Consider the following 26604-nt stretch of genomic DNA (forward strand, 5'->3'; position numbering starts at 1 on the left):
GTGCACTGTGCTGCATTTTGTCTATCATAATGACAAAATGGCATGAGGTACGAACTTACAGTGGAACACGTTATATAACAAAAAAAATTTGGATACCAGAAGATGACTATAGAAACCGGCTGACAGTCAACAAAAAACACTAATTTATGCGATCTTGTCTATTGAGCTTTTTTCCGAAGTAAAACATAGATCGCTCCTCGTAAGTTCTCGATATGAGAAAATTCAGTCAAAAATGGCCTAGTAGTATTCTGAATCGTGTTCCTCAGACGAGTAACTGCTGCGCCAACTCTGTCGATAACTGAATATGGGTTCGCAAAGAAAAAGGAAAACCTGAAATAGAAATACAAAAACGAATGCCTAACAGAAGCTTCATCCATTTCCAACTCGCTTTAGAAGTAAGTCGTCCTGCCTCGTACAAGGTCTGCCAGGAAACCAAACCCATTTCAAGGAGGAACGTGGGATTAAGTGTCCTGTTGATTCCAAAGTTGTTGGACACGACCTAAATTCAGAGTAGAAAAGGGCTGGGTGGGCAGTCGTCCTTGGTTAGTCCAAATGAACAGTCCTGTTAAGTATTTTAGCTGATTTAGATAAATCGCGGAAATTTTGAATCTGGTTAGCTGGATGGGTATTCGTGTCTTGAACCTTTATACAACAATTTCAATAGCTTACCATCGAGCCAACGTTCTCGGCATCCCCTGAGCAGGGATAATAGCTGCGCAGGTGTTGATTTGGGTTTGGCTAATGCCGCCGGCCGAAGTGGCCGTGCGGTTAAAGGCGCTGCAGTCTGGAACCGCAAGACCGCTACGGTCGCAGGTTCGAATCCTGCCTCGGGCATGGTTGTTTGTGATGTCCGTAGGTTAGTTAGGTTTAACTAGTTCTAAGTTCTAGGGGACTAATGACCTCAGCAGTTGAGTCCCATAGTGCTCAGAGCCATTTGAACCATTTTTTCGGCTAATGCCTATAGGTCTTTATCTACCGTCACGTCTAATGGCAACAATGAAGTACAGAAGATATGGTGTTAAGGACTCCACTGACAGACACTAGAATTAGGAACGGAGGTTAGGATTTAAGATTCCGTCGATTAGGAGGTCGTTAGTTAAGGGGCAAAAGCTCAAATACAACGATACTGAGAAAAGAAAATCCGAAAGCTTCTCCTCGACATTCGCAATAGCCGATTTAGCTAAGTCATGGAAAAATAGGAATAGTATTTGACCTCAAATTCTCCTAACTTAATGACTATACACATTCAATGAATAATTATATTTTGTGTTAAAGGTTAACTTTAAATTATTGTACTAAGAAAGAGCAGGACATAGGAACAACGCATTATTCTTTACATACACTATCCAGTCAAAAAATATCCAGGCACCGTTATGTAATGGGGAATTGACCGCTAGATGTCAGGAGAGACGGACCTGACAATGTAAAAGGAGGCAGGGGTCGTTTAGATAAGCATTACCAGCAGAATGAGTCGATGAGGAGAGGTCAGTGATTACGAACGTGCACTTCGATGTCACCTGAGTAGCAAAAGCAAATCCATCAAAGACATTTCAACCCTTCTAAAGCCGATCAAGTCGACTGTTGGTGACGTTATTGTGAAGCGTAAACGCCAAAGAACTACGACAGCTAAACCAGGACCAGGCGCACCTTAAGTGCTGACGGACGAGAATTGTCGAGCAATGTGACTGTAAAAAAATTGCATGAAATCATCGAAGGAATTACTCTTGAGTTCAATAGTGCTACCAGACGTCCACCTAACACAACGAGGGCTACAATAGTCGAACAGCTCTTCATACGCCACATATTTTTTGTAATCAATGATAATCGCAGCTTGCCGTGGTGTAAAGAGGGACCCCACGGCACAGTGGATGGCTGGAAACGAGACTTGTAAGTTATGAATCACGTTACACCCTCTGACAATCCAATGGAAGGATTTGGGTTTGGCGAATGCCTAGAGATCGTTACCTACCGTCGTGTCTAGAGCCACCAATGAAGTACAGAAGCCGGCCGCGGTGGTCTCGCGGTTAAGGCGCTCAGTCCGGAACCGCGCGACTGCTACGGTCGCAGGTTCGAATCCTGCCTCGGGCATGGAAGTGCGTGATTTCCTTAGGTTAGTTAGGTTTAAGTAGTTCTAAGTTCTAGGGGACTGATGACCACAGATGTTAAGTCCCATAGTGCTCAGAGCCATTTGAAGTACAGAAGAGGTGGTGTTACGGGACGCCACTGGACAGTGGAAGGCTGGAAACGTGACTTGCAAGTGATGCATCACGCTATACCCTCTGACAATCCAATGGAAGGGTTTGGGTTTGGCGCATGCCTATAGATCCTTACCTACCTTCGTGTCTAGTGCCAACAATGAAGTACAGAAGAGGTGGTGTTACGGGACGCCACTGGACAGTGGAAGGCTGGAATCGTGACTTGCAAGTGATGAATCACGCTATACCCTTCGACAATCCAATGGAGGAGTTTGCGATTGGCGAATGCATACAGATCGTTACCTACCGTCATGTCTGGCGCCAACAACGAAGTACAGAAGAGGTCGTGTTGCAGGACGTTTTTGGACAGCGGATGGCTAGAAAAGAGGGTTGTAAGTGATGAGTCACGCTATACCCTCTGACAATCCAGTGGAAGGAGTTGGGTTTGGCGAATGCCTAGAGATCGTTACCTACCTTCATGTCTACTACCAACAATGAAGTACAGAAGAGGTACTGTTGCGGTATGGGGAGGAGGGGGGTGGTTTTCCTGCTTGTGATGTGGTCCTCTTATTGAGATTAAGAAAATACCAAATGTGGAAGGGCGTGAATACATTTTACGGCTTTCTGTGCTGCATACAGTAGAGGAACAGTTCGTAGATGGTGGTTGTTTGTATCAGGATGACAATGCACCCTGTCATAAAGCATCTTCTGTGAGGCAATGGTATGCGGACAATGACATTTTTGAAATAGACTGGACTGCCCAGAATCCCAACCTGATTCAAATGGAACACCTTTCTGATGAACAACACTTCGACTTCGCTCCAGACCGAACTTCCTACATCACTACCTTCTCTGGTGTCGCCTCTTGAGGAATAATGGTCTGCTAGTCCTCCACAGACATTCAGACATCTCACTGAAATTGTCCCCAGCAGAGCTGAAGCCATCATAAAGGCAATATTTGGTCGCGCCTCATATTGATGTCCACTAATAGGTGTTCTGAGACTTTTGATAATGTGGTATATATGTTGACACAGGGCACAAAACTGATGATAACTGATATACATAGGAAATTCTGGATGTAGAATCAGCCGTCATTCATAACCGAAAAACCTTTACCAAAACTACTCCAAAAATTAATTGTTTCGTGAGCAAATTGTACAAGATTGAAGTACGTCTCCAGGCATCATTGGATTTGTCTCACTGAATGGAAAATCTACGTCACCATAGTTGGAAGATTCCATTAGAGTTGCAGTAAGTGACGATTTCGCAAGTATCCTCCTTTAAATGCCTTGGGGAGATAACACTACAATTAGAATGTGATAGCTGCGTCAAATTAGAAACAGCCATCAAATTTCGAAACACAGACTTGGTAAATTACAATCACTACAATAAAATGTGAAAGTACAACATTACGTCACTTGATTCACTGGAAGGTCTGTATACATCAGAAACTACATTTATTGGAACTCACTCCTAATTATGCCCTAACAGATAAGTTCATTGAAACAGTGTGCAGTGCCGAAAACATGCTTGAAAGTTTATGGGCATGTTTACCTAATTAACAACAGCAGACTCAGTACAATAGTTTTTAAGAGTACCATTTCAATGGTTATGATTCAATGGCTGCTAGAACCAAAAGAAGATTTTGAATAAATGTACATCACAGAGAGCTTTGTAAGGTATCTTGGGAACACTAGCAAAGGTTAAAATAGCGGATAAACTACGCAATGCTGTTGCCTGAACGAGAAAATTGAGTTCTATTCCGCTACTTAGAAAACTGATACGTTATGCTCAAGGATCTACCCTGTTACTGTTACGTCAGAAATAACAGCTGCTTACAGTACACTTACTTATTTTACGATCTGCCGTCTGTATATGTCTTCTGAAACCCCGGGCAGACGTACCAGTAAGGTCATAAAACGCACTGCTGCCGTCGCGTACATCCCGGATCTCAGGTTACGCTTTTTATGCGAAATGAGGTTCGTCTGTTGAAGGCCGAACGTTTTTCATGAACGATTTCTTTTAAAATTCATTTAAGGTGAGCCGTGTAGTAGACATATAACATTTTCGTACATAACATCTGTAGCGTGGTTATCCTCGGTGACCAGGAAGTGAATTCAGCCCACTCACAAAGAATGGGACTCGTTTTTGCTCCTCATAAATAAAGTGCAGATATCTCGTTAGATCGCTATGCAGTTAATATGAGAATTTTGCTTCTCACAAACATTACTCATCCTTATCGCGTTTACTATTGGAAAACGCTTGTAGGCAAACTCTTAGCACTTCCCAGCTCCTTCAAAGCCATGGGTTTGATACTGCATACGCTTACTGCTTCATATTCGAAATTTGCTTTGTGCATGACACCTTTCTCACAACTAAATGGAAAAATTATAAATTGTAATTACTTTCCTTGCCCACCTACAACTTTTGTCTGCTAAAGCTAATCTGAATTTTTAAACTTCTCTGTTAATCAACTAGTCCCAAAATATGTCGATAGATGGCAGTTCTGTCATCCTTCGTGGCCTGTGCTATCATGTATACAAGTTTTGGAAAACGTGCAAAGACTATGTAGAAGGCTGAGAAGATGTAGCGATTCAACTGAGAAACTGTCATTGTTTACGATGGTCGATTTCTCAAGTCTGTGGAGTTTTGAACCAATTTTCCCAAATTTTAGCCCAAAGTACACAAAATCGGATTCTTACTATTTAGACGTAATAGAGCTCAAGTTAATGTACCGAGAAGATTTCTTTTTAAATATCATAATGCACATGTTAGCATTCAGAAGGGATGCACTAATTCTTTGGTGTGGTCGGTGATTTTTTCATTCTTTTCAGTTCGAAGGGCTTGTCCTATTAATTATTATTTTTCGATCTATCTATGTTGGTATTACGTCATTCAGATGTTAAGAAAACCGCATTAAATTCGGAAAATGGATGGTTCGCTTATGGAAATGCCGTGTGGCTAAGGCCTCCCGTCGGGTAGACCGTTCGCCTGGTGCAAGTCTCTCGAGTTGACGCCACTTTGGCGACTTGCTTGTCGATGGGGATGAAATGATGAGAATAAGGACAACACAACACCCAGTCCCTGAGCGGAGAAAATCTCCGATTAGCTATGACATGCCGTCGCCCTAACCACTCAGCTACCAGGGGCGGACGGATCGCTTATAGCATGAGAGCACGACTGAAGATTAACAACATGAAGACAAAAATGGTGCAGTACCAACATCTTGAATGGAAGGCTGTAAAAATTAGCCAATGACAACACTTAAAAAGTTAACGAATTCGTAGACCTGAATTAAATTAAAACTGCGAGTGGGTGAACACTGAAAGAATGAAACGGATGATTAAAAATATAACACATTTATTTTGTGAAGCTGAATGATTCACTGAAAAGTAAATTGACGGTTCTATAAGCCGGCCTATACTGAGCCAAAGCTGCAAAATATGGACACTAAATTATATGATTGACCACATGGGATAATACTTTAGTACCTTGTAAGTAAAAATTTGAAGTTATGTTAACAAAACGCCCCCCCCCCCCCCCTATAGTCGTAACTTGTTTCTAATAATACAACAGAGTATGATAAACGGGCCTTTAAGAATGAAAGAAAATCGTGAAAACTTGATAGCACTACCTCACACGTGGCTAGCTTACATATGTCTAGGCTCCGGCCAATTAGTGTGTTTACACATATGCATTTCCCCTGCCCAAAGACCTATAGCATGACGCAGCAAAATGGTTCGAATGGCTCTGAGGACTATGGGACTTAACTTCTGAGTTCACCAGTCAGCTAGAACTTAGAACTACTTAAACCTAACTAACCTAAGGACATCACACACATCCATGCCCGAGGCAGGATTTGAACCTGCGACGTAGCGGTCGCGCGGTTCCAGACTGTAGCGCCTAGAACGCGGTCGGCCACCCCGGCCGGCATCACGGAGCAAATAAAAATAGAAATAGTGGTAAGGACGCCAACATGGGCACAACATGGGTACCTCTCAAAGCGCTGTTTGTAAAGGCTGCTTGGTGATCTCAGTTCTGGTTCCAAGGATTTCACGTTAACACAAGGTCCGGGCTGAGCGCCTTCTGAAGATTTGACATCGCGCTTTAGATAAAATTTATGGAAGGCCACCTTACCGCAGAGTTAACGATGTTCGGATTGCGTTTGACCGCAGTAAGTGCCTTCATCCAGCACATAAACAACTGAACTGACGTACCCGGCCCGGCCCGGAACACAGCAGATGCTCACAGATCGGTCTCGGAGCAGACTGATGTCTGCAGATACAGCGAGGTGTGCAGTCAGAGCCAGCGGGAGCGCGCGGGCGCTGCCAGCTTCCGGTGCTCGCAGCAGCCAGAGGACGCGTGGGCGTGGCACGCGGTCCCACCTGCCGCAGCCGGTCGGCCTTCCCGGTGCCTCTCACCGCGCACCCAGTGGTGGCCACCGGGTCAAGAACACGCCGCGCCGCGCCGTGGTCCAGCCGCGGACGCCAGTCCTTCCGCCGGCGACCTCGCACACGAGCGCCGCACTGAGCCCAGCACACAAAACACACGAGACTCCGGGCCACTGCACGGTCGGCCCATCTACCTGTTAGGCAACTTCCTGACTTATATGATCGGCGTTCATTAAGTAATCCAACACTTTTTTTCTCAGCCAACTTCGGTTGACAAGATGCGGAACTTGTTGTGTAACGTGGTGGAATACTCCCGCTTCATTCCCTATAGTTTCATGAAGTTCCGATAGATAGCGTCACTATACGTAGCCTTCAAAATGGCACCTGTAACGGTGGTCCGTTCCAAGCAGAGAGGTGCCACTGACTTTCTTTTGGCGGGAAACCGCAGCACCGGAAATATTCATAGGCGCTTGTAGAATGTCTACGGAGATCTGGCAGTGAACAAAAGCACGGTGAGTGGTGGGGCGAGGCGTCTGTCATCATCGAAACAAGGTCGCGCAAACCTGTTTTTTTACCTCATTTTGTTCTATATTGTTCGTTGACTTTGTTCGTGGTGGACGTCCGATGACACTCGTTCAGGTTGTTCGTTGATCCGTTCACTCAGTTTTTTATTACAGAGGGTAGCTAAACCCTCTGACCGAACACACTGAGCTACGATGCCGGCATTAAGAATAACACCCGCCAGGTTTTTTCGAGATTCGAACCCGTGTTTTCCGATTCCCAGCCAGTTACCTTGGCCGTTGCGCTATTTTTTTAATCTCATTTCGTTCACTTTTGTTCGTTGCATCTGGCTAGGGCGGACGTCGTAAGACATCCGTTTAAGTTCGTTGTTGATCGATTAACACAGTTTTTTTACTACAGAGAGCAGCTAACCCTCTGACCGAACACGCTGAGCTACCGTACCGGCTATTTTTCGTTCGTTGCTTCTGCTCGGGGTGGCCCTCGTAAGACATCCGTTTTAAGTTCATCATTGATCCATTAACTCTGTTTTTTTTTTTTATTACAGAGGGCAGCTAACCCTCTGACCGAACACGCTGAGCTACCGTGCCGGCTTGATCTTCCGCGTGCTGCCGGCCGCATACAGCTGTGACTCCTGCAGTGTTGGAACGTGCGGACACACTCATTCGAGGTGACCGTCGGATCACATCTGGGTGCTCAAATGGACGTCTCTGTTATTAGTGCTGACACATTCATCGACCAGTTGGGGTACTCAAAGGTCTCTGCCCGCTAGATTCCTTGCCGGCTAACAGAAGACCATAAAGAGCAACGAAGGATCATCTGCGCGGAATTTCTTGTGCGGTACGAGGCTAATCGTGACAATGTTTTGTCGAACATCGTCACAGGCGATCAAACATGGGTTCATCACTGTGAATCGGAAAGAAGGAGGGAAGATTGGGTTTAACGTCCCGTAGGCGCTGATTGTGACAAATTTTTGTCGAACATCGTTGAAATGGTTCAGATGGCTCTAGGCACTATGGGACTTAACATCTAAGGTCATTAGTCCCCTAGACTTAGAACTACATAAACCTAACTAACCTAAGGACATCACACACATGCATGCCCGAGGCAGGATTTGAACCTGCGACTGTAGCGGTCGCGCGGTTCCAGACTGAAGTGCCTAGAACCGCTCGTCCACCAAGGCCGGCTTTGCCGCTGAAGATTGTCGTTGAAAATGATAAGTTCCGTTCTGTTTGCTAGAAGCTCTTCAATACAGTCAGTCACACAGCTAGTCTGATATTCCGGACGCTCGTATGTTGTTCATTAGGCGGCAGTGTGGATCTGTATCGACGGCCTTCCAGAAGTCAACGAACGCAGCACCTGCGTGGGCGCCTGCATCCACTTCTCTCTGTCAGCTGGTTTTCATATGATCGGGTTGTTTTCGAACTCCATGTTGATTTCCACACAGGAGATTTTCGGTCTCCAGAAATGCCCTAATACGCGTGCACAAAACATGTTCTAAAATTCTTCATTCTGTGAGTTATTGTTTTTTAACTGTTTATATATCACATTTTTCAGGCGCTGATTGCGGACCAGCTCAATTTTTGCCTAAACCAGCGTGGAAAACCGCCTAAAATCACATTCGTGCAAGGCGATGTAGCAGACCAACAGTCGTTAATCCCCTGTGTGAGTTCGATACGGTTCTGATTCGCTTCCCCACCTCCCAAACTATCGTGCTGCGCCTTACGGTACTCGAGCAGTAGTTTCAGTCGCTAATTTGTGTGTTTATTGTACTGAAACATGAGTATACTGTTTTTAGTTCCTGGCTACTCAGATATTTTTTTCTTATATTACTCATTATTAGATGTAAATGAGAATGCGTTACACAGACATGAATTGTTATGAGATAAAATAAGTACATGCGTGATCCACTCTCCAGTAGTCACTCTTACAGCTGTTAACAATAGATAAAATTAGCATGTAAAGTTCTATCCAGAAGCATGCCGTGCCGGATGGGGAGACCCTGGCAACTTACAGATCTAAGCTACAATTCTGAGGTCTCTCTCATTTTTTACTTTCAGATAAAGAATGCTTAGTGGTTATTGTTTCGAAGCTGGAATGTAATTTCTCTCGTTTTGAACATTATTTGTGCCACTGAAAGTCAAGCGTGACATACTGCACACTTTTGCGCCTTTCTGACGGTACGCTCAGATGCTGCAGTTTTTTGTGTAATTTGAAGTGCGATGCTCTGACGTTAGACTCAAGAAAATTTATTCAGTAAGTTCCGATTGTGCTCGAGCCAACGGCTGAACTTGTTTCACATTTAACGCTCGTTCCAGATTTCCGCAGCTCAGGAAAGCGACGGACTATGCTCCTTGCCTCTTGAACTATTATTCTCCATTCAGTACGTAAGTGGGAAATGAGGACATGGGCAACAAACGTTACGTAACTTCAGTGTAGTGGATTCTGTCTTCCACAGCGATCTCTCGGCTAGCAGAAGACTGATGGGCAGCGCTAAGGAGGTCGTGGCTGAACAAACTCGCAAATCACTATTGTAGCAGCGTTCCTGACATAGCGATCGCACTGACACGTGGTCTCTGGATGGATCTGTCATAGATCTGGAGCAGTGAGCGTGCCAGTCACAACTGGGTTAACTACTACTTCCATTCCGTTTCTTATACTAACAGACAACAAACAATTTTAAATGCTTTTGTTCCTACGATAATTCATTATTGGTTGGCAGATAACTTGTCCTAGCATTCACACAGATAGGGAGATGTTTTGTTCTTTTCTAAATTACCTGCACAGTCTACTATGTGATTTTCAGTTTTCTTCACTAGTCAGGGCTTTCTTTGACATTACGACACACTAGAAAGTTTATGGACAAATCATGGAAATAGATAAAACTCCGAAAACCATTTGTCAATTATCTTTAACTGGAAGGGACATAATACTGCCAAACCATTGTTTAGTACTCCTTTTATAACACAGAGTGGATAAAAATATTTGATGATTTTGTTAGTACATATTTTCACTAAGAATGAACATAAATACATTATCTTACTACTACTGTGTCAAAGGCGGAAGTTTTAAATTTTTTCCACACACTGCTATTTGAAACGAAAGATACGTCCAAATGTTAAACACGTTTCTGACGAGAGCTCTAATCACTAAGAAAGTATTTGCAACAGCCAGTTATTATTTTGATTTTGTAAATTATGTTATTAATACGTACCGTCTGGGTATTTCCATATCCATCTATGGAAGGAACATACTTGCAGACAGAATATAAAGCTAATAAGAGCCCTCACGATTGGTCACAATACTCGAAAGTGTTTCTTTCTTCTGATTAGTACGGTTAACAAATGATTTTGGTAGCCACATTCGTAAAAGGAAACACACTATGTGATCAAAAGTATCCGGGAACACGCCAAAACATATGTTTTCCATATTAGATTTATTTTTCTGCCACCTACTCCCAGGTACTCCATATAACCGACCTCAGTAGTCATTAGACATCGTGCGATAGCAGAATGGGGCGCTCCGCTGAACTCACGGACTTCGAACGTGGTCAGGCGATTGGGTGTCGCTTGTGTCATACGTCTGCACGCGAGATTTTCACACTCCTAAACATCCCTAGATCCACTCTTTTCGATGTGAAAGTGAAGTGGTAGCGTGAAGGGACACGTACAATACAAAAGCGTACAGGTCGACCTCGTCTGTTGACTGACAGAGACCGCCGACAGTTGAAGAGGGTCTTAATGTGTAATAGGCAGACATCTATCCAGACCATCACACAGGAATTCCAAACTGCATCAGGATCCACTGCAAGTATTATGACAGTTAGGCGGGAGGCGAGAAAACTTGAATTTCATGGTCGAGATTTCTTGGTCGAGCGGCTGCTCGTAAGCCACACATCACGTCGGTAAATGCCAAACGACGCCTCACTTGGTGTAAGGAGCGTAAACATTGGACGATCGAATAGTGTAAAAACGTTGAGTGGAGTGACGAGTCACGGTACGCAGTGTGGCGATGCGATGGCAAGATATGAGTATGGCCAATGCCCGGTGAACGTCATCTGCTAGCGTGTGCAGTGCCAACAGTAAAATTCGGAGGCGGTGGTGTTATGGTGTGGTCGTGTTTTTCATGGAGGAGGCTTGCACCCATTGTTGTTTTGCGTGGCACTATCACAGCACAGGCCTACATTGACGTTTTTTTGAAGAGCATTTCGGGGATGGCGATTGCATCTTTCAACACGATCGAGCACCTGTTCATAAAGCACGGCCTGTGGCAGAGTGGTGACACGATAGTAACATCCCTGTAATGGACTGGCCTACACGGAGTCCTGACCTGAATCCTATGGAACACCTTTGATATGTATTGGAACGCCGACTTCGTGCCACCGACCGACATCGATACCTCTCTTCAGTGCAGCACTCCGTGCATAATGAGCTGCCATTCCCCAAGAAACCTTCCAGCACCTGATTGAACGTATGCCTGCGAGAGTGGAAGCAGTCATCAACGCTAAGGGTGGGCCAACATCTTATTGAGTTCCAGCATTACCAATGGAGGGCGCCACGAACTTTTAAGTCATTTTCAGGCGATGTCCGGTTACTTTTGATCAGAAGGCTTAGGAAGATGCGGTGGCATTATAACAACGCTTGGAAGTGTAGGATATTAGCAAAACAGCTCTGGGAGACACAGTCAGTCACCATGCTAGTTGCAGACCGAATTTGGAGCAAGAAATGGCCTGAAAAGATGGGCTACAATGTGCTTTGCGGAATTCCGTTGAGATTTGGCAGTTCATGAACGTCTAGTCTATGCAGTTACCCTGCACATCAGAAGCTTCCAATGTTGCTGTCGAGTGTACTTCATTTCATTTAGATTATTATACTATGATGTAATAATAATACAACAATAAATGTAAAAATCTGTACTCATTTTCGTGCGATTATTTCAGTAAATACTCGTGGTAGAAGCTTCTGCACATTTCTGAGAAGTGATCAAGAAACAGTACGTTTGAGACCTGAGGGTAATCAAAGTTTACGTGGTATACGCTACGTCTAAGATGTTCCGTACAAAATGGTTCAAATGGCTCTCACCACTATGGGACTTAACATCTGAGGTCATCAGTCCCCTAGAACTTAGAACTACTTAAATCTAACAAACCTAAATAAATGACACACATCCATACCCGAGGCAGGATTCGAACCTGCGACCGTAGCGGTCGCGCGGTTCCAGACTGAAGCGCCTAGAACAGCTCGGCCACACGTTACGTTCGTTATGACTTACGTATGACTTACACGACCAGTAGCAGTAGTCTATAGGACTAAAGCAACATTTATTACATACGTTTTCGCTGTTAATGTGTGAGAATGAACTTGAGCTCTCTTCGTTATTTTAGATTAGCTCTAACAGAAGCCGATCGCAGTAATTCATATGATTTCTAACAGGTAGTCACAGTGAGCCCCAGAGCAACACGACGCATGATCATAGCCACATCAGTTAAAGATGACGTCGATCTACCTCTTTGCTCTGTAGCTACCCTCTGATAACTTAGACTTGAGCCGCTTTGTGCTCTAGCTACAGATCGCCCCCACACACCAAGCAGTCAGCTTTCCTCTCCGTCTTTCCATAAATGGTAACTTCCATTGTAATCTCCACATCCAATCATCAGAGACATTCCAATTTGTTCGTGTGCCTCAAGAAGAATTAAAAAGTCCTTTTTTTTCCTGCATGTGAGCGGTATCGCGACCAACAAATCACTTGCGATTCACAGTAAGGAAGCTGAAACACCAGTATCCCACACGTATGTCACTCTGCTCGCATTATAAAATACAACCTGTTACATGATCATTCCGGACATGTCTTGCAACCCACACATACAACTGAGTGCGTCCTCCCATGGAGAGCTTCCAGTGCACTAACGCACAGATTGCCTGGCGGAAGTGCCATATCTACGTATTGTTTAATCATTGTCTGCTGAAAGCCATCGTATAACCAGAAGATATTAAGCAATTCCATTTTAGAACAAATTACCCTATTTGTACAATTCCTCACCTCTGCTTTCTCAAAAATCTAAAAGAATTGTATTTGATGCCAGTTACCACGTAATTCTACTAAGATCCATTATCAGCATTATGCGCACTTTGCTTCCTTACTCATAAGTTTTTAAAATCAGATGTACCATCTTTGTAACAATATGGTCACTCAACGGTATTGGCACCAACCGCCAATAAAATACTGATTTACTCTATTGACAACCTTGAGACTAATTTAAAGTGAACAGGTTATCGTCTTGACCAACTGGCTTCAACGAGGCCAGTGACTTTTGGATCACCAGACTGCCCAAACCCTGCTTGCATTTTTCGCTTCACTATCGACGACTAAAGTTCGTCTCATTGCAGCTCAGGACTCGAGTAAGTCAATTACTTGTTTCACATATTATCGCCTATACTCTTCATCGAAAAATTGCAAAATGTATATCATGTCAGCTATTTTCTTTGAGAGTAGGTTTTGTTTCGAACATGTTCCGCCTTGAGCACACACAAACTCTTCTTTCTTTTCTATTAATATATTTTTCGCTGAAGTTACAGCATCGTCACTGACATTCTTATTTTCTTTCTTTTTGACACGTGCTGTGGTTTCTTTCGTTTTCTGTACTTTGCGTTATAGATGCTTTCCTTTTATAGTTCGTCATCTGCAACCACAGAGATCTTAACATAGAAAACTTACTTACATGGAAAATTTACGACTGTGAATGTTAGGCTGATGTGGTTAATATTACTTTATTCTATTATCTTTTCCATTTAAAGCGAAATCATGTTAACCATAACAAGCTAATATTCCCAGTCGTAAATTTTCGATGTAAGTAAATTTTCTTTTTCAAGTTTTCTGCACACAAGAGTACAGAAAGTAGCAGAAACCACAGAATGTGTTAAAAAGAAAGAAAATAAAAAAGTCACTAATGATGCTTTAACCTAAGCGGAACGTGTCTCAGTAGAAAAGAAGAAACTGTTTTTGCTCTAGGAGGAACTCGTCAAAACGAATTTATTTGTAAGCGAACAGTGACATAAGAGTGAGCTATAACCTCTAGAGGACGTGGGTTACGCCTGCCGTGGCTACGTAAAACTAGAATAAGAAACGCAAGTGGTCATCTGTAAGCGGTTACAGTGGTTAATTATCACTGTGAAACGCATATAGGGAGATTAACTCGCGGCGTCAGATAGTCCTGATCTACAGCATCGGCATTAGTGTTCATCTGATTGGCCTCAATTTGGTTATGACAGAATGCATAGGTATACATTACGATCTTCGCTAGGACGTGTGAGGTTACTATGCATGTGGCTGCATCTAATAATGAATGACAATGTGTCGTGTTATAGTTACGAGAGCGAGCTGAAAGGTAATGCCTTCGAATTTTTGATGTGAAACTCTTAAAGCTTATTATATAAAACAAACATTATTAATATTCAGCATATTTTTACTCTTCATGTCTACATATTTATTTCTAAACATAGTCAACCTAATGAAGAACACATTTATTGCTGGCAACTGTGGTCGAGCGGTTCTAGGCGCTTCAGTCTGGAACCGCGTGACCGCTACGGTCGTAGGTTCGAATCCTGCCTCGGGCAGTGATGTGTGTGATGTCCTTAGGTTAGTTAGGTTTAAGTAGTTCTAAGTTCAAGGGGAATGATGACCTCAGATATTAAGTCCAATAGTGCTCAGAGCTATTTGAACCATTTGAACACATTATCCCAACTAGAGACTAGTTGGTTGATACCGTCACCGTAGAATGTTTGTTGACAGAACCAGAACCTCACGTCTGCTTGCACCGCCTCATCACTATCAAAGTGAAGTCGTCGAAGGTGTTCTGGAAGTTTTGAAAACAGATGAAAATCGAATGGCCAAGTCGGGACTGTTTGGAGGTTGTTCAGAATGTTGCAGATGTTGCGGCGCTCGTGTGTGCTCTGGCATTCTCATGCTGAAGCAGAGGGTAATCCATGTGTGGACGAACTTTGGGTTGCTTCAAATGGCTCTGAGCACTATGGGATTTAACTTATGAGGTCATCAGTCCCCAAGAACTTAGTACTACTTAAAGCTAACTAACCTAAGGACATCAGACACATCCATGCCCGAGGCAGGATTCGAACCTGCGACGTAGCGGTCGCGCGGTTCCAGACTGTAGCGCCTAGAACTTTGGGAATTCGAAACTCAAGTATAGCATGCTGTTTCTAACGCACCGACATAGTTATGTTACCCGCCGCCATGTTATATGCTGAGTTCGGAGACCTCTAGTGACAGAGAGCTACATATATGTAGACGTAAAGAATAAAGATGTAAAACGTTAGTAACGTTTGTTTTATTTAATAGGCTTTAAGAATTTTCACATAAGAAATTCGGAGACATTACTTTTCAGGACGCTCTAGTACAACTACAGCTCTTGACAGTCAAGATAACGTCCGCAGCTGTAATGCACAAGTTTATCTGTAGTTAGATAATGGTATCTCTTCTCAAGTATGTAAAAATGTAGTTAATGTGCGTTAACAAAAGAAAGGTAGCGACAGTATCGACTAAAAGATTCATGGCAAAATTTAGGTGCCTGTCACATAGTTTAAATACGAAGAGCTGACCCTAATCTTCCTCTGTACTGTGCAGACTTCTGTGAAGTGCATGGCAGAGTGTACGTAGCATTGTACCATTTGTGAAGGCTTTCTCCAAATCCTTGCACGCATGGATCGCGGAAAGAATGATTGCTTTAATTGCTCTAACCTTTTCTTCATGATCTGTATGGGAGCGATGCAGAGGGAGGTATAACATTCTCAGATTTTTCACTTAACGTTAGTTCTAGAAACTTTGAAAGTGGGTTTTCATGTGATAATTTGCGTCTGTCTTCAGGTGTCTGTCAGTTCAGTGACACGAAGTAGTACAAACAAATATGAAAGATGAATGGAAGTTTCAGTTTACTAGGAGAATTTTGAAACAATCAGCACGTTAAGTACACTGCATTAAATATGCTAGTTAGTGCTGCCTGCCTGTTGCTGAATACAGCGCCGGGCGTCCTAAGCAACCCGTGAAGGAAGACGACAAAGGAATTATGGGAACACGGTGCTAGGGTCGAAGCATATTGGTAAAGCTGATACAAAATTTCCCAAGGACCATCTGGGTGAAAGGCGAAGTAGCATTCCGAAAATTTACAGAATGTGTAACTGAGATGGACTTTGTAATATTCAGTGGTGCAAAAAAGTAACGCACCACGAAGGAATTATGCAACTTGGACGGAAATCGGTAGATGCGATGTACATACACAGACAAATTGTTACAAGTTCACAAAAATTGAATGATTTATTGAAGAGAAAGAGCTTCACAAATTGGGCAATTCAGTAACACGTTGGTCCATCTCTGGCCCCTAATCAAGTAGCTATTTGGTTTGGCATGATTGATAAGAGTTGTCGGATGTCCTCCGGTGGGATATCGTTGCAAATTCTGCCCAAATGGCGCCTTAGATCATCAGAATCCCAAAATGTTTGCAGGGCCCTGTCCATAACTCTCCGAACGTTCTCACTTGTAGAGAGATGAGGCTACGTTGTTGGCCAAGGTAGGGTTTGGCAAGTATGAAGGCAAGTAGTAGAAACTGTCGCCGTCTACGGGCGGGCATTATCTTGCAGAAATGTAAACCCAGTAAGGCTTGCCATGAAGGGCAACAGGACGCGTCGTAAAATAGGTCGACGTACTGCTGTGCTGTAAACGTGTCACGGATGTCAACCAATGGGGGTCTGCTATGAAAATAAATGGCGCCCCAGTCCATCATTCATGGTTGTCTTGCCGTTTGGCGGGCGACCGTTACGTTGTTATCCCAACGCTGTCCGGGGCGTCTCCAGAAATGTCTTCGGCCTGGAATCTGAGTGAATGTAGCAGAACTGTCTTCAGTGACGAGTCCCGCTTCGAACTGAGTCTCGATGACCAGCAAAGACGTGCGTGGAGCCGGCCCGAACAGCGGCAGGATACCAGGCAATCTACCCGACATGCAGGAGTGATGCACTAGGGTGCCATTGCTTTGTAATCATTTGTTTGTCTGTACATGTACATCAGGTCTACCGATCGAGTGGCTATTGCTGCTAGAAATTAGCTTTCAGCGTACGCTGCACGGTCGCTAATGGAATTTACATGCAGAAATAGACGGCGGCAATATCACGAATAGATTTTAGAGTACAGAATGCAGCGTACGTCCTGCAAGTAATGGGGGAGGTGTTTAATTACCTCTAATTACTCTCTGTACTCTCCCAGTACTGTACACAACAGAAGCGGTCTTCATTACGATTTACACAGCGCCTCAAGAATAAATCGTAAACTCACTTATCGTGAACACGAGTTTCCACTCACTGCTGCCAGCGTCGGCTGTACAGACCTGCGCCTTCAGTGATAGTTGATTACAGAACCTATTTGTTGGGAAGAATTGGCTAAACTGCCTGAGAGATAAATAAGAATCAGTAACTTGTCATACTATCATCTGTATTGCCACTTATGCAAACAGCCTTCCCCGACATTAACGACTCAAAGACACGAAAATCTTTCGTACGGAGGTAAATTTCTTGAAAAACGGAAAGCATATCATGTCACAAATTACAGCAGCTACTGCTGCTGCGCAAGCTTTATGATCACTTAGTTCAGCAACCTCGTCCTACATACTCTGGGAACCAAAATATTTTGACATCGGTGTTTTTGGCGGCCGGTAGTAGCGACGGCTGCCAAATTTCGCAACTGCCTAAGAGATGGACTTTAAAAACATTTTCAGAACCGCAGGGTGTTTCAGAAGGGAAGGTGCTTGCAGTGGAGGCCGGTAGTGAGAGAAGAACATAACACATACATATGGGGTTACGGTATGCGAGAAAGTTTGCCTGAACGGGATCTCCCAGCTGAAAATGAAGTAAGCGGTCGGGAGATGTAGCTGTCGTTAGCTGTCTTCAAGGTCAACAAAATCGCCGAAAATACTACAAAAAATGGTTCAAATGGCTCTGAGCACTAAGGGACTTAACAGCTGTGGTCATCAGTCCCCTAGAACGGAGAACTACTTAAACCTAACTAACCTAAGGACATCTCACACACTTCCATGCCCGAGGCAGGATTCGAACCTGCGACCGTAGCAGTCGCGCGGCTCCGGACTGCGCGCCTAGAACCGCGAGACCACCGCGGCCGGCGAAAATACTACAGTGTGCTGCACAGTAAACTCTGTGTTGCAGTGCGGCCACAGGCATAAAATGTCTTGAAATTTGCTTTTTGCATCCATCCTGACGGAGGTTTTACACAAGATACGTTGCAGCCGTTTGTAAGGAGTAAAAGTTTGCTTGTCTTACCGTACTGATTTCTCGACAATGGCGCGTCTTTTTTTCTCAGGTAAATTCCGTTTTATGAAGAGTTTCGGTGTACGTTTTGTAGCAAACCTAAAACTGTCTCACATATGCTGTAGACTTCAAAATTTCTAAGTGGGAATATGGTACAGAATCAGTGTTTTTATACTTTCCATGTGCTTCAAAGCCAGACGATTGTCATTATTTACACACCGTAACTTCATCGATCAGCCATAAGAGTACTTATCAAAAAAGTTACACTGCAAAATTGTTTACCCTGAATTGAAGCTCTCAAAACTAAACGGTTTGTTATTAGGTGCGTTTCATTTTGTATTTTGTTGATTTATTCATTATTATAATCATTGTGGAAATATGCCGTGTTCTATTGTCCATAGAATGCAAAATACATTGACACTGAATTTAACAATCCTGCCTGGAGTAAACCATTTTTTTTTGGAGGGGGGGCGGGGGGGGGGGGGGGGGGGTTGTGTTGCTCACTTGCTTAACACGATGTATTTCGAAGTTACAATTCCTCATACCCAAGAATTTCATTATCAAAGAAGACACCGAGCATCAGCGATATTTCCCTTCTGCATATTTCTCCCAAAGAGAGACCAGTTTGTTGATAATGTCATTGCAGAACGTTTGACTTTGTTGGTGGAGCCACAACCGCACCGCAGCTTGCACGGCTTCATCACTGTCAAAGTCAAGTCCTCCAAGGTGTTCTATAAGTTTTGAGAAACAGGTGAAACTGTATGGGGGATGATCGATGCCAGAGAACCCAAGGCGTCGAATTGTTGCAGATGTCGCAGCGCTCGTGTGTGATCCGGCATTGTCATGCTGAAGGAGAGAGTGTTCCATGTGTGGACGAACTCTTCGAATTCGAAATTCGATAACAGCATGCTGTTTCTCATTCACCGGCGAAGTTACGTGACAGTCCGAATGTTACACGGCCTTCTAGTGTCGGATGGCAGCAAGTATGTAGGCAGGAAGACTAAAGAAGTAGAATGTTAATAACGTTTGTTAGAGCTAAGGAGGTTCACGGGCGTCGCGTCGGATTATGTTGTGGAAGCTGCATAATATTTCAACGAGACAGCTATTCGTTATCTTCTCACTAAGATGACGAGCAGCTGTCTCATTGAAATATCCACAACATTATCCGACGCGACGCCCGTGAAACAATGAAACAGTTACTACGTCGCGAAAGCCTCAAATAACAAATGTTTGCTATATTTAAAAAAAGCTTTTAGAGTTTTCACATAAATAATGGGCAGGCATTACTTTTAAGCACGTTCTAGTACAATTCTTGTATTGAATGACACGCGCGCTTAAAATCCACTTTCTGATTAAGGTAACTGTACATATTTCTACCATGTTTCTTAATAAAACTATGCCGCAAGCAAGTATCAAAAATTCTGCAATTCGTGATCTGGAAAAGTCTGAATCCATTGGAACATTTGAAGTTTTGAATCATTATATCAAAAATGTTTTCCTATGTCCTCCTGGAACAACTTAAATGATAGTTAAAGTGACACTTTCGATTACCTAAACTGGATAAGGTCTCATCATGTTTGTTGTAAGAAGGAATATCTTGTACGGCTATAAATAGGCGGCCGGTGTGGCCGAGTGGTTGCTAGGCACTTCAGTCTGGAACCGCTGGACCGCTACGGTCGTAGGTTCGAATCCTGCCTCTGGCATGGATGTGTGTGATGTCCTTAGGTTAGCTAGGTTTAACTAGTTCTAAGTTCTAGGGGACTGATGACCTCAGTGCTCAGAGCCACTTGAACCATTTGAAGCAATAAATAACGTACGGAAGTTTCAGAGTCCAGCAGGGTATAAGGCAAGAGAATGATTAGAGTTTAACGTGCCGTCGACGACGAGGTCATTAGAGACGGTCTAGCAGCGTAGTTTGCTGGAACGTCCAACGCGCCGCTTCGAAGAGTTTTGCGTAACTTTGAATAAGTATCAGCCGTCCAATCGTTGTCACGTCTCGGTTATGTGTAAACCGACCACAGGCTCTTGGTCGCAACGTTTCGTCTGGTCAATGTAAGACTGAAAGTTACTGGCCGATTAAACTGTGTGCCAGACCGGGACTCGAATCCCGAACCTGGCCTTTCGTGGGCAGTGTTGTCACCGTCTGATCTATCACGGTACGATTCATCATCCTGCTTCACAGCGATACTATTGCCATTACTCCCCTGCAAACTTCCAAATGTTCTCGAAGCCTTACGGGACTCCCGGAAGAGGGGATACTGCGGAAAAATGGCTTAGCCCCAGCATAGTGGACTGTTTTCAGAATGAATCTTTCACTCTGCAGCGGAGTAGAGCTGCTACGACTGGTCGTGAGCCGCGCCTGGATGGCTCAGTCGGTAACACAATTGCTGTTTACATGCTGACTGAAGCGATTAATGAAAATGTGTACCAAGCTCGAGATTCGAAACCGGGTCTCTTGCTCACTAGGTAGAAGCACTAATCACTACATGACCCTGGCGCAGCAGCTTTGTACAACTGGACGAACTACCCTAGCACTCATCCCTCTTCAATCGAAATTCCTGTTCAAGCCTCAGCCCAGTTGGTATTCCCCCTAAACTTGAACAGCATTGCAGAGGCTGTCCAATTGTACTGGAACATCTCAGCATCGAACGAAACAGGGGATGCTGTCTGAAACCCTGGTGCTTTAATCAAAAGTCTATGATGTATATTTGCAGACTGAAGCGACGAATGAAAATTTGTACCAAGGCTGGGATTCGAACCCAGTTCTTCCGCTCTTTAGGCAGATGCACTAACCACTACGCCACCCTGGCACACTGGCTGTGCACAATTGTACCGACTACCCTAGTGAGGCATGAATGGGAACTGGGATTGAGAAGGGAGGCGTCCTAGTGTGGCCCGTGCAGGGTGGTGTAGTGGTCAGCGCATCTGCCTGGTGAGCGGGGCACCCTGTTTCGAATCCCAGCCTTCGTACAAATTTTCATTCGTCGCTTCAGTCTGCATCGATGTATCATAGGTGTTTGAGACGACGGACTCCTGGTAGAGGCAGCAGAGTGTTACAGCACAGAGAGCTCGGTCCCGCTGAACTGCTGAGTGAGGGAACACGGCGGCTGGACCCCATCCCACTGACGCTCGAGATGCAGCCGCGGCCTCGGCCTCGCAGCTAAGCGGCGAGTCACGAAGGAGAGGCTTCGGGTCAAGGGCGGTGCGGGCAACAGCTTGCGAGGTGCTCGCTCCCCGGCCCCTGTGGTGGGAGGGACACCCGGCACTACCGCCTCCGGGTATCACCGAGCAAATTCTTGTCGTCTCGGACTCAGAGCGCTTCGTTTTAATACGAACAGCATGCCTAGGGCTAAAACTAACACAGGTGCACAAGGGGCGCTCAGAAGGTGCAAGGCCTAACAAAAAGTGCTCAACCTGATGCAAGAATACGAGGAGGACGAGGTCAGTATTTAACGTTCCGTCGACAACGAGGTCGTTAGGGACGGATTGGGGAAGACGAAGAAGGAAAGTGGCCGTGCCCTTTCGAAGGAACCGTCTCAGCATTTGCCTTAAGCGATTTAGCGAAATCGCGGAAAGCCTAAATCAGGTTGGCTGGACGCGGGTTTGAATCGACAGAGCGCGGTGTCTCAGTGGTTCGCACATTGGAGTCGCATTCTGGATGCACTGTGCGACCATAAAGATATGGATTTACCGTAGTTTCCGTAAAGTGATCAAGTGTTATGTCGGGATGGTTCCTTCCCCATTGTTGCGCAGTCCCAGCTTTTGATCCGTATTTAGGGATCTCGTTGTCAACTGGACGCTACACCCTAATCTTCCCTCTTTCAAATATTCAGATGCGTGTGAATTCCTAAGGGACCAAACTGCTGAGGTCATCGGTCCCTAGACTTACACACTACTTAAACTATCTTATGCTAAGAACAACACACACACCCATGCTCGAGACAGGACTCGAACCTCCGGCGGGAGGGGCCGCGCAGTCCGTTAAATTGCGCCTCAAACCACACGGCCACTTCGCGCGGCCTTCCTTCTTTCCTTTGGGCAGTGTAGCACTAACCATACCTCAGTAACTGTTAGATCACTGCACGCATTGACACATGTACTGAGCTAGTCTCGGCTTAGACTGGCAAGGTGGGGTGGCTGTCGCTAGACACTTGACGCCTCCGCTAACATCTAAAAGTGGTCGGCAGTGGCAAACGACACGCCACTCACGTGGACAGATCTGCAGGCCTTGAGTACCCTTACGGAGGCGCTGAGCAAACGCCGGCAGTGTCCAGCACGGGCAGAAGAGTGCGGCGAGATGAGCGTCCGTGGCACAGATCGGCCGCCGCCCGCGACCCAGATCGCGACAAAGGCGCCTCTGTGGCCTCTCTCTCTCTCTCTCTCTCTCTCTCTCTCTCTCTCTCTCTCACACACACACACACACACACACACACACACACACACACACGGCAGACGGCGCTCCATCCCAGGAGACAGCGACATCTCAGCCGCGTTTCAGGTTCGTAGCGGCTTTCCATCTTGTCGTATTCCTCACCCAAAAAATGGTTGACTCCACCCTTTGAAACTGAGCTCTCTTTCTTGATTACTTACTCCCGTCACAGCCGCAAGACAGTTCCGAAGAGAATATTTGGCGTTCACCCTCTAGTAATTTTTGGAAGTTAAAATGTAGGGTCAGTAACACATTAGGCAAAATCAGAAATTTTATGCATTTCGAAGGCACATGCGTTCGTCGTCAGAATCATCTAGACATAAGAACCTTTACGAAAGCGTTCATCCACCCAAAGCGCTCACAGTAGTGTCAGGGTATGAAAATTCCCAAAGCCATGAAATACAAAAAAATGGTTCAAATGGCTCTGAGCACTATGGGACTCAACTGCTGTGGTCATTAGTCCCCTAGAACTTAGAACTACTTAAACCTAACTAACCTAAGGACATCACACACACCCATGCCTGAGGCAGGATTCGAACCTGCGACGGTAGCAGCAGCGCGGCTCCGGACTGGAGCGCCTAGAACCGCACGGCCACCTTGGCCGGCCATGAAATACACACTGAGGTGACTAAAGTCATGGTCTACTGTAGGTAGGCTGTTTAGGTTTTTATGTTGGTAACGCCACGTAGCGCTCTGTATGAAAATCACTGACTGTGATGTGTGCAGTCTGTGGCTGGTTTGCATTGTTGGAATTTTTGCTATTGTAGTGTTGTGAAGTTGGATGTGAGCAGCGCGTAGCGTTGCGCAGTGGGAGGTGAGCCGCCAGCAGTGGTGGATGTGGGGAGAGAGATGGCAGAATTTTGAGAGCGGACGATCTGGACGGGTGTCCATCAGAAAGAGTAAATTTGTAAAACTGGATATCATCAACTGATATATACCGGGTGAACAAACAGTCAGCATAAATTTGTAAACTTAATAAACCGGGAATAATGTAGATAGAGAGGTAAAAATTGACAGACATGCTTAGAATGACATGGGCTTTTATTAGAACCAGGCGCTCCACCCCATATTGCTAGACGCGTGAAAGATCTCTTGCGCGCGTCGTTTGGTGATGATCGTGTGCTCAGCCGCCACTTCCGTCACGCTTGGCCTCCCGGGTCCCCAGACCTCAGTCCGTGCGATTATTGGCTTTGGGGTTACCTGAAGTCGCAAGTGTACCGTGATCGACCGACATCTCTAGCGATGATGAAATACAACATCCGACGCCATTGCCTCACCATAAATCCGGACATGCTTTGCAGTGCTGTTCACAACATTATTCCTCGACTACAGCTATTGTTGAGGAATGATGGTGGACATATTGAGCATTTCCTGTAAAGAACATAATCTTTGCTTTGTCTTACTTTGTTATGGTAATTACTGCTATTCTGGTCAGATGAAGCGCCAACTGTCGGACATTTTTTGAACTTTTGTATTTTTTTGGTTCTAATAAAACCCCATGTCATTCCATGCATGTGTGTCAATTTGTAGCTCTCTATCCACATTATTCCGTGATTTATTCAGTTTTCAAATTTATACTGACTTTTTCATCACCCGGTATACGATGACTTTTGAACATTATTAAGGTATATACATTGTTTGTTCTCTATCAAAATCTTTCATTTGCTAACTATGAGTATCACTAGTTAGTGCCTTCACAGGTTAGAATCTTTTATTTAGCTGGCAGTATTGGCGCTCGCTGTACTGCAGTAGTTCGAGTAACGAAGATTTTTGTGATTCATGAAAGGTATAGGTTATTGTTAGTCAGGGCCATTCTTTTGTAGGGATTATTGAAAGTCAGACTGCGTTGCGCTAAAAATACTGTGTGTCAGTTTAGTGTTGATCAGAATAAGTAAAGAGCGAAATGTCTGAGTACGTTCAGTTCTGCTCAGCTGTCTGAAAATCAAATAACGTAAGAGGTTTATCAGCACAGTAATTCATTAATTTTTCTAAGGGGATGATTCAATACCTCCTAATATTAAGTCAGTCTTCATTTTGCCTGGAGTAGTGACGTTGCATGCACTCAAAAAGTCGTTGGAAGTACCATGCAGAAATGCTGAACCATGCTCCCTCTCTACCCGTCCATAATTGCGAAAGTGTTGCTGGTGCAGGAGTTTCTGCACGAGCCGACCTCTTGATTAGGTTCCATAGATGTTCGATGGGAGTCATGTCGGCCGATCTGGCTGGCCAAACCATTTGCTCGAATTGTCCAGAATGTTCTTCAAAACAGTGGCGAAGAATTGTGACCCAGTGGTATGGCGCATTGTCATCAACAAAATTTCGATCGTTGTTTGGGAACGTGACATCCTAGACGGAAATAGTTTACATGTAGCTGAACATCCACAGGACCCGTCTGTTGTCTGCTACCATATCGCACTAACGCCAAATTTCACCGCGCTATCCTAAAGGACAGTTCCTCGTACGCCCCGATTGATTTCCGCGGTTATTTCCCGCATTGATGCTTGTCTGTAAGCACTGACAAACCTACGGAAACGCCTCTGCTCTCTGTCATTGAGTGAAGGCTATTGGCGATTGCGTTGTCCCTGGTAAGACATAATCCCTGAATTTTGTATTCTCTGCACACTTTTTACACTATGGTCTCGAAATATTGAATTCCCTAACGATTTCCGAAATGGCATGTCCAATGTGTCTTGCTCCAGCTGCCATTCCGTGTTCAAAGTCTGTTATCCCCGTCGTGCGGCCATAATCACGAAGGAAACCTTTTCACATGAATCCACTGAGTACAAATGACTGCTCCACTAATGCACTGCCCTTTTATTCGTTCTGTACGCGATACTACCGCCATCAACATATGTGCATACCGCTATCAAATGTCGTTTGTCACCTCAGAGTATGTCAATGATATTTCGTCGGTTCTGTAAATATCGTTTCTAGCGACTTAAGCTAAACGAAGAAAAGAAAAAAGATCACAAGTAATCTTAGTATCCCATCGGAAATTAATGTCAGAATTCAATTTTCTGCTGAGAGAGCCTCTTGTATTCAGTGAATCGAATCTACTCAATTCAGTGGCCTGGACAGGAACATCTGCATAAAGGTTTTTGATATCCAGAGATACGATACATGATGTATCAGAAATATGTTTATCTTTAAAATCATTAATCAAAGTAGACTGTGTTTTTATACAAAGGACTGTTTCTAGAAATAACCATAGGTCCAATCGGATGCTTATCTTTGCTGTTTGTTGTTGTGGTTTTCAGACTAAAGGCTGGTTCTGATGCAACCCACAGTGATAGCCAATCCTGTGCAAGCAAGATATCCCAACCCATGTGCATCTGAAACTGTTTATGCATTCAAACCTTGGCGTCTTTAGCTCCCACAAGTCCCTCCAGCACTAAGTTGGCAATTCCTTGACGCCTCTAAATGTATCTAATCAATTGATCCCTTCTTTTAATCTTTGACATAGCTTCTTTTAGCGGTGTTTTGTATTGACGGACAGCGAATGTTGCGTAAAAAGATTCCGAGCTTTTCCGCTCTAACATTTTAATCATACATGAAGATGTAGCTTTCAGTGCCACGAAGCCGGTAATGATCCACTAATAAAGGATAAAATAGTGTTGAAGCGGCCATTAATCCACAAGATCCTTTAATTAAGATGTGCCTTAAATTTATTTTCTCCCTAATTTGATTCAGCACCTCCTCATCAGTTACGCGATCTACCCATCTCGTCTTCAGCAATCATTTATAGCACT

At 44.4% G+C, this 26604-nt stretch overlaps 1 protein-coding gene and 1 non-coding gene across 3 annotated transcripts in view; one reads left to right on the forward strand and one right to left on the reverse strand.

Moving 5' to 3' along the window:
* LOC126480998 (nocturnin) overlaps positions 1-26604 on the forward strand; it is a 374059-nt gene that overhangs the window by 152959 nt on the left and 194496 nt on the right. The gene's annotated exons all lie outside the window — the stretch shown is intronic.
* On the reverse strand, positions 21165-21236 carry Trnaf-aaa (transfer RNA phenylalanine (anticodon AAA)). The gene has a single exon. It is a non-coding gene; the product is annotated as a tRNA-Phe (tRNA).

The sequence above is a fragment of the Schistocerca serialis genome, chromosome 5 (genome assembly GCF_023864345.2).
Source record: "Schistocerca serialis cubense isolate TAMUIC-IGC-003099 chromosome 5, iqSchSeri2.2, whole genome shotgun sequence".
In the NCBI taxonomy this organism is placed as follows: Eukaryota; Metazoa; Arthropoda; class Insecta; order Orthoptera; family Acrididae; genus Schistocerca; species Schistocerca serialis.